Source organism: Meles meles, chromosome 20 (assembly GCF_922984935.1).
Source record: "Meles meles chromosome 20, mMelMel3.1 paternal haplotype, whole genome shotgun sequence".
In the NCBI taxonomy this organism is placed as follows: Eukaryota; Metazoa; Chordata; class Mammalia; order Carnivora; family Mustelidae; genus Meles; species Meles meles.
The window spans coordinates 8,534,456-8,548,786 of record NC_060085.1 but is presented as its reverse complement, the minus strand read 5'-3'; positions in this window follow the sequence as shown (position 1 = coordinate 8,548,786).

Genomic DNA, 14,331 nt, shown 5'->3' with positions numbered 1-14,331 from the left:
GTGATCCAGTTAGCTCACTACTGGGCATTTACCCAAAGAGTACAAACACACGAATTCGAAAAGATATATGCACCCTGATGTTTATAGCAGCATTATCTACGATAGCCAAGTTATGGAAGCAGCCCAGGTGTCATTGATAGGTGACTGGATAACGATGTGGGGTGTTCCTGGGGGGTTCATTTGGGTAAGCATCTGGCTTCAGGTCAGGTCATAATCTCAGGATCCTGGGATGAGCCTTGGGTCCAGGATCAGTTCCCCTGCTCAGTGGGGAGTCTGCATGTCCCGCTCCCTCTGCCCCTCCCCTAGCATGTGCATATGTGTACGCGCGCTCTCTCTCCATCGACTAAATATATAAAATCTTATTTATTTATTTATATAAAATCTTTTTTAAAAAGATGTAGTATATATGTACAATGGAACACTATTCAGCCATAAAAAAAAGAAATCTTGCCATTCGGAATAATATGGATGGAGCCAGAGAGTATGATGCTAGGCGAAATAAGGCAGTAGAGAAAGACAAGTACCATGGGATTTTACTCCTGTGTGGAATTCAAGAAACAAAACAAATGAACAAACAAGGAGACAGACCAAAATCAAATTCTTAGCTACAGAGAAAAAACAGGTGGTTACCAAAGGAGGGGGGTGGATATGGGTGAAATAGGTGATGCGGATTAAGAGTGTCTGGGTGGCTCAGTCGGTTAAGCCTCCGCCTTCTGCTCAGGTCATGATCCAGGGTCCTGGGATGGAGCTCCTTGCTCAGTGGGGAGCCTGCATCTCCCCCTCCCTCTTCTTGCCACTCCCCCTGCTTGTACTCACTCTCTCTGTCGAATAAAATCTTTTTTTTTAAAGATTTTTTTATTTATCTATTTGACAGACAGAGATCACAAGTAGGCAGAGAGGCAGGCAGAGAGAGGGGGAAGCAGGCTGTCCGATGAGCAGAGAGCCCACTGCAGGGCTCGATCCCAGGACCCTGGGACCATGACCCAAGCCGAAGGCAGAGGCTTTAACCCACTGAGCCACCCAGGTGCCCCCAAATAAATAAAATCTTTAAAAAAAAGTACACTTGGGGCGCCTGGGTGGCTCAGTGGATTAAGCCGCTGCCTTCGGCTCAGGTCATGATCTCAGCGTCCTGGGATCGAGCCCCGCATCGGGCTCTCTGCTCTGCAGGGAGCCTTGTTCCTCCTCTCTCTCTGCCTGCCTCTCTGCCTACTTGTGATCTCTCTCTGTCAAATAAATAAATAAAATCTTAAAAAAAGTACACTTACCTTGATGAACAGTGAGCAACATATAGAGTTGTTGAACACTATGTTGTACACCTGAAACTGACACAACACTGTATGTTAACTACACTGGAGGAAAAAAAAATGGAAGTATCTTCTCCATCCCTCAATTTTTAAAAAGATTTTATTTATTTATCTGACACAGAACATGAGTGGAGGGAGGGGAGAAGAAGCAGGCTCTTCTCTGAGCAGGGCGCTGGGCATGGGGCTTGATGCCTGTCTGAGATCATAACTGGACTGGAGGGCAGCCGCTCAACTGACTGAGCCACCCAGGTGCCCCTCCACCTCTCACTTCTTGAAGCTGAATAACTTTTCTTCTGTTGTATGGGTGAATGAGGATGCGACTGCCTGCAGGGTTCCCTTTCTGTGAGACGCTCTGGTTGAAAACTGACCCTTCTTGTCCCTTTTCACTGAGATCAGTTACGGTTCCTTAGCTCTGCCCCACAGATGCCACCTGCTGGATGGCTCCGGGGAGGCTTCTCAGTCCCTGGGCAGGGCGGGGACACTGCCGCAGTCTAGGGGGATGTAGGTGGCCTGGTTTGACTCAGACGATCTTAACAGTGACCATGTCCTCGGAGAATTGAGAGGCAGCGATCTGTCGCAGAGTGATTCCATTATTGTCAGAACGAAGACTTCTGTCTAGTATCCCATCAGGGGGATTGTTGTTTTGATGAAGCGCAGTTTTCTGGTAGGTCTCGTTAGAGACGGGATTAACTCGTGTAATCACAAGAAAGAGCTGGATCATGACCACCGAGAGTGACTGGATCACTGCTGAGAAAGAGTTCCTGCCTTCTATTTTGCACGTCAGAAGCATTTTCTAAACTTAACCCATTCTAAACCCAGAAGTCGCTTTTCACCTGAAGAGATGCTTTGGTTTTGGTTCCCAGGATGTTTTTCGGAATCTGACCCAAGTTCTGGAAGGATGTCCGTCCCGGGTATCTGCCTGGGCATCTTTTTGCCAAAAGGGCCATGTCAGACTCTGGCTGTTCAACACTCAAAGACCAAAATGGAGCGAGACTCGTTATTGTGTCTGGAGAGTCACGTCTGTCTGTGTTTGCAGAGAAGGGTGAGAGTTTTGCGAACCGACTGGCAGCGCTAGGTTTCCAGGCGCGCGTTCGCGGGCCGAGCGCCTTCTGGCCCGCGTTAGGCTCAGACATCTAACCTCCGGCCCCGCTGTCACTCAGGCGTGAGGGGGCGAGGCCTTGCGAACTGTCCAATCAGAGGCGGCGGCGGCGAGGCGGTGGGTGGGGCGACGCGCCGCAACCACCCCGGACGTCGCTGCTCCTTTCAGCCTCCCTGGGGGATCGCGGGTCGCCTGTATTTAAAGGTGCCACGTTGCGCTGCCGCGGCTTCTTTCGCGCTGGGCGCTCTACCGTGCGACGTTTTTAAAGGGGGGGCCGCCGGGGGACCCAGGAAACCGAGAAATGGTGAGCGTGCCTGGTGGGGTGCGGAGACGGGCGCTGAGGGGCCGGTTGGAACCGGCCGGAACCGGCTGTGGCGGGACCCCCGCGGTCATCTCCGGAGTCTGCGGACCCGAGGCGTTGTTGGCGCCTCTGGGACCTCGGTCCCCTGCGGCGCGCAGGTTGCGCGCGGGCCGGGCCGCGGGGACCCTGGCGTCCGGGCTGCCCCGTCCTGTGCGCGGCGACTTCGGCCCTGGATCGTCAGGGCAGCTCTGCGCCCCGCAGCCGCGTCTCCTCCAGTTGTGCGGTGACCGTGGGGAGGGTCGTCGGGGGAGCGTCGTGACTCGTTCTCGTTCGTGCGTGGGAGGCGCTGTGGTCTCTGGGGTCCCCAGGCCCTTCTTTTCCCCCACGGGGGGCCCGTTTCCTCCTGAACTTCCAGATGTTTGGGAAGCAAGGGTCTGAAACCTCTGACCCTGTCCCCCCAGCCCGGCTGTCCCTTGGGCAGGCAATAAATACCTACTTTCCCAGTTCCTTCCCGCCTTCCCTAACGCCAGCTTCCCTTTCCCAGTTCACAGTGTCGTTGTCAGCCATCGATCCCACGGGTGTATTTCAAACAGACCCACTATTTTACTTGTTAAGTATTTAGCCACAGTCAGTGAATAGCTGTTGTTGTTTTTTTAAATTTTATTTTTCCTGTGTGGATACTTTACTTGAGAGAAACGCGGAGAATAAAACCTGGAACTGGTTTTGTATGAAATCCTCGTGCCTCTCCCCCCAGGATCTTTCCTGGGCACAGACATCCTGTGGGAAGTGCTTTGGGTGGCGGTGTACCTCTTTGAGACTTTCCGGGGTGTTCTGTCCTGTCAGCACCGTTCCAGGTCAGCGCTGCCCCTCTCTGAGTCAGTCACTTTTAAAAGATTTATTCAGGGGCGCCTGGGTGGCTCAGTGGGTTAGGCCGCTGCCTTCTGCTCAGGTCATGATCTCAGGGTCCTGGGATCGAGTCCCACGTCGGGCTCTCCGCTCAGCGGCGAGCCTGCTTCCCCTTCTCTCTCTCTGCCTGCCTCTCTGTCTACTTGTGATCTCTCTCTGTCAAATAAATAAATAAAATCTTTAAAAAAAAAAAAATAAAAGATTTATTCACTTCATTTTAGTCTTAGTTTTTCAATGTATAAAACTTGCGTGTACTCAGTAGAGCTTGAAACACAGTATGAAGTATTTCCAAAGAGGCAAGAGAGAGATAATTTCAGAAAAATAACGCCTGTACTGCATTACATGTGTTAAAAATTCTTGTCCCCGCCCCCCCCACCTTCTTTTCCCCTCCCAGCATGGCTAGTAATATTCTGAGATCTCTTATTTTGGTGAATTGAAATGGATTTTCAGGGCTTAGATTTGCAGACCAGAAGTGTTCAAGTATGATTAAATTCCTAAAGCAGTTACTTGCCACGGAAATAATAATTAACACCTCCCCCTGCCCCGCCCCAGGAATGCAAGAATTACTTGCGAGGGTTCTTGTTGAACTAGCAGAGGGCCTTTCAGTTTTCTTCTCTCTTTCCTACATAAACACTGGGTTTGAATGCTTTTGCTGGACTCTTCAAACTGTGGGTTCATGTGATTTAAAATACCAGTGGTTTCCAAGCCACTTTCAGGGAGAAGCAGAAATTGAGGTTGGTGTCTCTAAGCTAAGACCCCTTTTTAGATTCTGTTTTGTTTTGTTTTGTTGAGGTAATCTCTCTACCCACCCTGGGGCTTGAACTTATGACCCCCAAGATCAGGGGTTGCATGCTCTATGGACTGAGCCAGCCAGGTGCCCCTTAAACGAAGACCCCCTTAAGCTCACGAAGGCAAGTGCTTGAAGGCCCAGTTGTCCCCCTCACCACCCCTTCCCGCTTCTCCCTGCAGGTGTCCTGTTTGCTCACACCCTTCAGGAGTTGGGGAAATCTGGGATAGCACTTGGATCAGTGGGTGGGTGGGATGATGAGGCTGTGATGCCTTTCGGAAGCTGTAGCTCTGTAGGTGTGCTCTGAGTATAAATTAGGTATACCCAGAAAGTCTGGGAGTCTGGAGTTCTGTGTTCTGGGTTAGGATCAGTGAATGGCGAAATTGTTTGGCTGAGAACCTTGAGCTGAATCCTGATGAGAGTTTCCTCATTTGGGAGAATGGAAGCCACAGGGAGGGAGGGAGCAGTTCCATTTCACCCTGGGGAGGGGAGGGTGTGCAGGGCTCCCAGGGTTCATGCCTGCGCTGGGGCGTCTGTCTCCATCGGCTGAGTCTAGAAGGTGGAAGCTTCTGAGCGTGCCTTCCCTTCTGTCCCGGGGGAAGCGGGCTGCCCCTCTGTGCTGAGTCCCATGTTTGTTTCCTGGATTCCTTTCCTGATTCAACAGTGCAGCCCACTGGCTCTGGTTTTCCTCAGCACTTGGGCTCTCGGCTGTCAGTTGATTGCGAGACCAGGTAGAAAGCTAGAACGTTAGTGAAACCAAGTAGAAGGTTTGTGTTCCATTTAAGCAAGAGAACCTCAAGATTGGAGGTGAATGTATTTAAGTTCTCAGAGACATACTCCATTTTGGTATGAGGAAAGCTAGAAAATTAGGGAAACCTAGTAGAACTTGTGATTTGTTTAGCCAAGTGAACATCAAGATGGGAGAGGAATGTGCCTGTTTCCGTTCATCTTAACGTGTTAAGTCATTTTTCATTTTTAGTTTGTGTATGTGCTATGTAGCCTCAGGCTACATTGTGAAAAAAGATGAGATACCATGGTGCAGGAGGGTCCTCCTCCTTTCCTTGGCCGTCAGGCTCCCTGGGTTGCTCCTTGGGCATACCTGAGTGAAAATCAGTAGGAGTTCATCGAGTTTAGGGGCCACAGCACCGCGCTTGTACATATTGGGCTCAGTTTTTTATGCCTTCTCAGCGTTTGTGGAGCTGGGCTGTAGAACAAGGCTTTGAGTGGAAGTTCCTCCTTTCTTTCAAGTCTCAGGATGCAGGCCTCAAAGAGCATCATAGTGGGTTATTGAAATGAGTTCAGGTTAATTGAATGAAAGATGTTCTGTTTCTGTCATCAGGGATGAATGTTAAAGCATCTGTCTTCATCTTTTTTTTTTTTTTTTTTTGGCTGCCTTGCAGACTTGATTTCTTTTTAAAGAGCAGTTATGTTTACAGAAAACTTGATCAGAAAGTTCAGAGGAAAAAAAAAAGAGTGCAGAGATTTCCCATATAACCGTTCTACCTGGACACTGTCTCTCTGTCTCTCTCTCTCATACACACACACTTCTCTCTCTTTTTTTAAGAGCATTTTAAAAAAACGTTAATTTTTTTAGTAATCTCTAAACCCAACGTGAGGGTTGAACTCATGACCCTGGGATCAAGAGTCACGTGCTCTTTCAGCTGAGTCAGCCAGGCGCCCCTCTTGTTTTTTTTGATGTCTTGTATTACTTTCGTGCATTTGTTAAATTTGATGTGCCGACATGGATGTGGTTTACATTAGGGTTGACTCATACAATCTCGGGTCTTCAGCTAATACAAAAAGACATATTTTCATCACTTCTGTGATATATAGAATATTTTCATCGTCCTAAAAATCTCATGGGCTCCCTGATTCATGGCAACTAAGATCTTTTCGTGTCTTTTACTTTGATCTTTCCCAGATACTTGTCATAGTGGCATCTTTCACTTAGGAATATGATTTCAAGTTTTCTCCTTGTGTTGTTGGCTTTGTAATCTCATTTCTTTTTATAACTGAAGAACATATCATCCTATGGATTTACCAGTGATTGTATATCCATTTGCCTGTGTTTTGTTTGTTTGTTTGTTTTTTAAGTAAACTCTACCTCCAACATTGGACTTGAACTCAAAACCTCAAGATCAGGAGTTACATGCTTTACCATCCGGGCCAGCCAGGCCTCCCTGTTTACGTATAATTTGTGCTGGTCTCAGCTTGTTTGTACCAATTGTTGTATTTGGACTGGTCCTTGTGGCTCCTGTTATGCTTGCAAGACTCCCTTTAGCAATAACCACCAGGAAACTTTGAAAAAAATTTTCTTTGTAGAACCTAGAGGATCTAGGAAGTATACAGCACGCCCAGGGCTACACATCCTTGTCTCCAGTAGAGAGAGAAGCACACAGGCTTGTATTCTTATTTTACTTGGGTGGTGGCGGTGATGGGGTCTGTGGTTTGACTGGCTCCTCGTTATTGTTGAATTTAAAAACTTAAGAACAGGAATTTAAATCACAAGAGAAAAAAACGAGTAGCGGGAATGGTCAGTTATCATAATCAACCGAGATCTCTAAAACAAAGGAGGTGGTTTGGCTCTTTATCTAGTCATGTGGCTGGCAATGTGTTTATTCTAGATACAGTCTTTTGAAGTGGGTGCCTCTTTGAAGTGAATGCCTCTGCAATCAAAGCTTGGGTCAGGCACTTGCATTACAAAAAAGACAAAAACCCCAGACTGTCCTGCCCTACATTACAATCCCATCTTGTGATGCACAGGCAGCATTCACTGGGGAGGACCTTAACTAACTGCCTGGTTAGGTCGGGTTTCTCCAAACCCAGAAAATACAGCTCTGTGTAGGATTATAGTAGCAAATTCTGTACTAATCGAACAGGCAGTGATAGTCTGAAGTCCAGTCCATAACCATCGTCCCAAACTTGAAGAGTCCCACAGTAATACTACGTCAGTGATCCCAGGGGCCCTGGAAATCTGTATGAATTGGGTAATATTGTGGGATATTTTAACATCATGGGCCATCTGGTGTAAGTAGGTTTGAACTCGGCCTGAGTTGGTAGATGGCTCTTTACTTAGCTCGTTGATCTAGTTTCTTACTCCTGAGAATGGATCGGTTCTGTTAAAGGTTGTCTGTGTCACATTTCAGGAGGCAGCGATGCAGGTGGGCTCCCAAAGTTTGGCCTGCAAGGTGTACAAGTATTTGCAGCAGGTTTTAGTAAGAGGTATTTCTGTGGAAACAAGAAAAGCTGGTTAATATTGGAGCAGATTCGAATTCCAGTTTCTGAGTTCTGGAGGTAGCCGGTCAAGATGCCTGTAGGTGTTGGGATCGAAGCGTCTTGATAGACGGAGAGTGAGGGCAGGCAGGGGCAGGCTGATAGATTGTCTGGCTTTGTAGTTTGAATGTTAGATGATCTTTCTGAGTGGCCCGGCCCTCAGCACCGGTGTGGGTATTGACCATGCGCCTATGAGCTGTTGGAGTGGTTTCCATTAAGTTTATATCAAATTGTCCCATGTTAACTTGGCATGCATTTGGGGAAGGGACGTTTTAGTTCTCAGTGATTCCACGTCAGCCAAGTGGGAAAAAAGTGGGAAATGTTAGTTTGGAGAGTTGTAGCCAGGTATTGGAGGAAACGAAGAATTCAGCATCCAGTTCAGTTTATAGGTAGAAAACAAAACCTCAAAGACCATGAGCATAACTAGAATCTATAATATCTACAAAGGTTTATTAATGACTTAATTTTTCTCTGTGTAGTCACCCCCCATTGCTATCAATGGTAACCATAGTGAAACTAATTTGTTTGCAGATTAAGTCGAGTTTTAGTAAATTTGGCCTGATATTTACATAATGCAGTAGGAATAGTGATGGATCGTATAGAATGTCTTTGTTTTTTAAGATTTCATTTATTTATTTGACAGAGATCACAAGTAGACAGAGAGGCAGGCGGGGGTGGGGGAGGAAGCAGGCTCCCTGCTGAGCAGATGTTGTGTGCCACAGAAATAAATTTTCTGGGCAACTGCATTACAGTGAACTCTCATCAGAGCTTTAACCATGGCCATTCCTTTTTTTTTTTTAAGATTTTATTTACTTATTTGACAGACAGAGATCACAAATAGGCAGAGAGGCAGACAGAGAGAGAGAGAGAGAAGGAAGCAGGCTCCCCACGGAGCAGAAAGCCCGATGTGGGGCTCAATCCCAGGACCCTGGGATCATGAACTGAGCAGAAGGCAGAGGCTTTAACCCACTGAGCCACGCAGGCACCCCCTAGAATGTCTTTCTTAAAAGATTTTATTTATTTGAGAGAGGGAGCAGGAGCGAGCACATGAGCGGGGTGGGGAGGAGCAGAGGGACAAGCAGACTGCCTGCTGAGCTGGGGAACCCCACATGGGGCTTGAACCCAGGACCCTGTGATCATGACCTGAGCCCCCAGGCACCTAGAATGTCTTAAGTCTGCTCTGTTGGAACTTTTCATACAGAATCTCAGTTTGGACTTTCAAAAATCTCTTGCGGCTAGGAATCCAAGTCTAGGACTTAACTGTGGGACTTTGCCTGCAACACGTATTGACTTGGGTTAATTCCTCTCTTCTTGAGGTCCTCAAAATACCCCAAAGTACCTGCACCTGCCAGGAAGTGACCTTTCCTTTACCGGGAAAACAAAAAAATCCCAGTATTTGGGGGCACCTGGGTGACTCAGTGAGTAAAAGCCTCTGCCTTTAGCTCAGGTCATGATCTCAGGGTCCTGGGATTGAGCCCCGCATCGGGCTCTCTGCTCAGCAAGGAGCCTGCTTCCCTTCCTCTCTCTCTGGCTGCCTCTCTGCCTACCTGTGATGTATGTCTGTCAAATAAATAAATAAAATCTTTAAAAAAAATCCCAGTATTTTATTTTTCAAAAAAGATTTTCTTTATTTATTTGAAGAGAGAGAGTGAGAGAGAGAGAGCATGAGAGAGGAGCAGGTCATAGGAAGAAGCAGACTCGCCACTGAGCTGGGAGCTGAATGGGGGGACTTGATCCCGGGACTCCGGGATCAAGATCTGAGCTGAATGCAGTTGCTTAACCAACTGAGCCACACAAGCACCCAAAAAATCCCAGTGTTTTAAACAAAAGTCATAAAAATTATAATCATCTTTATCAGTTCACTCAGCCAGATGTAATTAATTCTTGCTCTTCGGCTTTGGTTAGTAGATTTCCGGATCCAGTTTTTTCTTTAGAGAACACTGTAAATTCTTACCCAGTTCAGTGCAGTGATCTGAAAGTTACCAGAAACCTGTATTTTAGAGTACTTGTCAGAGCCCTTTCCATGAATACCTCTGAGGGTGAAACACTTTTGCAAGTGCATCAGAATAAAACAGCTGCCTGTAAGTGACAAGAGGCTTAAGAATGGCCATGGTTGGGGCGCTTGGGTGGCTCAGTGGGTTAAAGCCTCTGCCTTAGGCTCAAGTCACAATCCCAGGGTCCTGGGATCAAGCCCCACATGGGGCTTTCTGCTCCGTGGGGAGCCTGCTTCCTCCTCTCTTTCTCTCTGCCTCCCTCTCTGCCTATTTTGTGATCTCTGTCTGTCAAATAAATAAATAAAATCTTAAGAAAAAAAAAAAAAAGAATGGCCATGGTTAAAGATCCAATGAGAGTTCATTGTAAAGCAGTTGTCCAGAAAATTTATTTCTGTGGCACACAACATTCCAGGGTAATAACTAGAATTACAGGTGATTACTTGATACCAAGGCATGGCAGATTTTTAGGAATTTCATGTAATTTCTAGAACATTTATTTTACAAACATTCACCTATACCTTGTGACCTGAGAAAGTTTGTCATCACTGGCTTGAAGGTGCTTTGTATGTAATTTAACACACTGGATAAGCCCAATTCGTGTCATCTCTCTCTCTTTCTCCTTCTCTCTGTTCTTTCTGCAAAAGAGGCTGGGCAGTTTTCGTTACCTCCTGGGGTGTTTACATTTCAAAGGCATGGTAAGATTTACATCTTCAAGGGACAGAGAAAGAAAATAAGAGCTTTCGCCTAGGAGTTTAGTGCCTTGTGGGTGGTTTTGACAGTTCCAATTAAAATGTGGTATATCCTATAATTAGGGGGAGCGCCCTGCAAGGAATAATTCTCTGGACTCAGGGTCAAAGGGGGACTGTTCGGGATTGGAAATGAAGAGTTTAGGTTGAGGAATTAGTAAACCCCGAGAACCAGACCGGTTTTGCACAGCAGGAGGTGGGCTCCTTTAATGTTTTCCGTTCGCTGTGAATCTTAGTGTGATCACTGTGATGTCAGGACGGACCTGGAGCGAGGCAACACATTCTCAAGCCGGGAGAAGGTCTCTAGTATGAATGTTGGTGACTCTGGGAGCCTTTGCCTTCCCCCTTCCCTCTTTCCTCCTCATCAGCAGCCTTGACAATCCTCTCGGGATTCTGTTGATGGCAGGGGATGTCCTGTGAGGCTTGGTTCTCGGTGTTGGGTGGGACGGAAGCTGAGGGAGCTTAGGATCTGTGGTATCTCAGTGGAAAGCAGCATAGAGCCCGGATGGATCTTGAAGAAACTTAATGGATTTTCGGGGCTTTGGAGATACGAGCCCGTTGATGTATTTTGGCAGCTGTGGGTAAAAGAATTCACCGCCTGTTCCAGATAATAAAAAACCTGCCATTAGCCAGTTAATTCCCCTGTCTCCTTCCTGCTGCACAAAATCTTCAAGAAAGATTTGAATTTTAGTTAAAAGTGTAGTTTTTTTTTTTAAGTGTAGTTTTTGATCTCAGTTTCTACTTCTTGATTTTTCTCCTGTGACCTCCATCTGGTGTGTGGTTGCGGGCACTTCGGGATGAAGTCACTGAGAGCCCTCACAGCTAGCAGTTTTCCTCTCCAGGGTATCCCAAGGGGTTTCTCTTGGATTGAGGTCGGCCTCCACCCGTGTGATAAGCACGGGAACTTTGAGAAAAGTCAAGCTGAGGCTTAAGAGGCCAGACTGTTGGCCTGTTGGTTTGCATGGCATTGAGTAACACTCAGGAAATGTCCATGGGCTTTTGCATTTATCCGGAGCTCTTAGGTGCTCCTGCCAGATGTTGATGACATTTCTATTTGTCCATTAATATTTTAGCAACATTATGCCAGGCGTGGGGCCTGTATCCCATCCGGTCAGGGGATGAAGAGCCACGGCGGTGAGTGAAGCTGTGACACAGAGCCCGTAGGCCCCTGTTGTATTTTTCCTCTGGTGGTGCCATTGGTTTCTGCCTGCAGGACTGTTTCCCCCCTGCCGGGTTTAGGTCCCATAGTCCGGGCTTGACACCCCCCACCCCCCACCCCGGACTCTGTGATCACAGCTGGAGTTTTCCCAAACCGCTCACACCTGGGAGTATTTTCCTCCTGCCTTTAGCCTAGAGCCTCTCCTTGGGATGTGACAATAGTCTTGTGATTCAGTTCCCGCGTCTTAGCTCTCCTGGGCTTGAGGCGTGGAGGACCCTAATGCATATTAATAGTCAATTAAGGCCTTTAGATTACTGGTCTGATTGTCTCATTAGCGCAGAAGGCCTCACTCACGCTGCTCCGGGGAGGTGATTTGATGAGTGTGGCAGCTGTGACCTTTCGGGTTGGCTACCAGCCGCACTGTGCACAACGGAGGCGGTGTGTAAGAGCACTCGCAGTATGACAGACTCCCAGCAAGCCATGCGCCCCTCCCAGATGGCGGAAGCTCCCAGAGTTAGGTGCTTAGTAAGCAAGCTGCAGGTGAAGGGCATTTCTCGCGAGGGCAGGCGTGCAGTCCGGCCAGCTACGCCGGCTGTTCTGTGCCTGTCTCAGCCTTTCAGTCCCCAGCGTTGTGGTTGGACTGGCCTTTGTGGTTCTTCGGATTGCAAGACACCTTGCAGCGCTAACCATGAGGGGACTTTGAGAAAAACGGATTTGTTACTTAGGGAACCTGTTAAATACACAGCACACCTGGGGCCACAGGGAGTGGGAGGTAGCTGGGGGGTGGGGAGCCAGGGACACACAAGGAACTGGGGTCTGCCTTCATTGGGGGTCAGGATGGGCACCTAGGGTTTCACAGGCTTGCTTTTGGTTGGTGAATTTCAAACACAGAAATTTAAAGTGTAGGAGGAGAAGAAACAAGTGGCCTAAATAGTTACTGAAATCAATCAAGATGTTTACAACAAAGGATCCTTCAGCGCTGGGCGGCCTGTTCTGTAGCTAGTGAAGCCGGGGCTGGCAGTGTGTTTGTTTGAAATGGCCATCTTTGAAGTGAATGCCTTAGCCGGCAGTGCTTAATGCAGGCACTTGCATTACAACAAACAGACAAGCCGAAAACAACTGTCTGGGTTTACACCAAGAACCTGGTCATAACTCTTTTCTGTGCAATTTCCCAATGACAGGGGATTTTCACATTGTTTTCCTGTGCTCCACGGCCATTTCTGTATCATCGCAGAAGTGCATGGTCAGATCCAGTACCCCCCCTTTTTTAAATTATTTTACTTATTTATTTGACAGACGGAGATCACAAGTAGGTAGAGAAGCAGGCAGAAAGAGAGGAAGGGAAGCAGGCTCCCTGCTGAGCAGAGAGCCCGATGCAGGGCTCATCCCAGGACCCTGGGATCATGACCTGAGCGGAAGGCAGAGTCTTTAACCCTCTGAGCCACCCAGGCCCCCCCCCCCCCCACCCAGTTCCCATCTTTAATTGGGCTGCTGTCTTCTGTTGAATTTTAAGAGTTCTTTGAATGTTTTAGATACCAGCCCTTTATTAGATAAGTGATTTACAAACTTTTTCCACCAGTCAGTGGCTTGTTTTCATCTTAATGGCCTTTCTCTGAGCAGGAGTTTTTCATTTAAATGGAAACAAGCTTATTTTTTTTCTTTCTTGGATCTTGCTTTCTTTGTTTTTTTTTTTTTTTAAGATTTTATTTATTTATTTGACAGACGAGAGATCACAAGTAGGCAGAGAGGCAGGCAGAGAGAGAGGAAGGGAAGCAGGCTCCCTGCTGAGCAGAGAGCCCGATTCGGGACTCGATCCCAGGACCCTGAGACATGACGTGAGCTGAAGGCAGAGGCTTTAACCCACTGAGCCACCCAGGCACCCCTTACATATGAACATTTTTTAAAAAAGATTTTATTTATTTGATAGAGAGAGAGGCATCACAAGTAGGCAGAGAGGCAGGCAGAGAGAGAGGGGAAGCAGGCTCCCTGTTGATCATGACCTGAGCTGAAGGCAGAGGCTTTAACCCACTGAACCACCCAGGTGCCCCTATATATGGACATTTTGTATATATGAATATTTTGTCCTTGAGCCTTTCCTTGCTGTCTTGGTGCAGTTGACCCTTCAACATGGGTTTGAACTCTGTGGGTGTGCGGATTTAAAAACATTTTTAAAAGAGGTGATAGCAAAAGCCACAGGTGTTTATTTACAGCTGTCCACACCAGTCTCCCCTGGACTGAACCGAGTGATAGGCACAGAGGTAGTGCTTGCTGCCTTCCGAGTACCAGTGCAGGGCTGTCAGGCTCTCAGAAGTCCCTGGGGACCCTGGGACTGGGGGGCTGCAGGTCACCTGTGTACTGACCGGGTGGTCAGGCGGAGTGCTTGGTGCCGGGCTTCAGGAGGCTGGACTGAAGTGGGGGAGCTTGCCCCGAGGCAGGGTCAGCCGTGCACCCCAAGGCCCATCCCAGTGCCCCACCCACTGAGTCCTAGACAAGCAAGTTGGCCTCTGGGGTTGCGGTCGGCGGCCGGACAGCTTCAGTCCTTGGGCCCCTCCCAGACCCAACTGGCAACCTTCCCTCTAGCACACCCGGTGGGCCTGGGCCTGTGGTGCAGCTCCGGGCAGGTGTGGCCACTGTTCTGTGCCTCCCGGTTGCTGTCAGGCCTGACCCATGGCTACCAGGCTGTGGAACAGGGCCATCCTGGGGCCGCTTATCCAACAGCCACTTATCCAGCCCCCCACCCCCACCCCAGGTCGGGGCTTGAT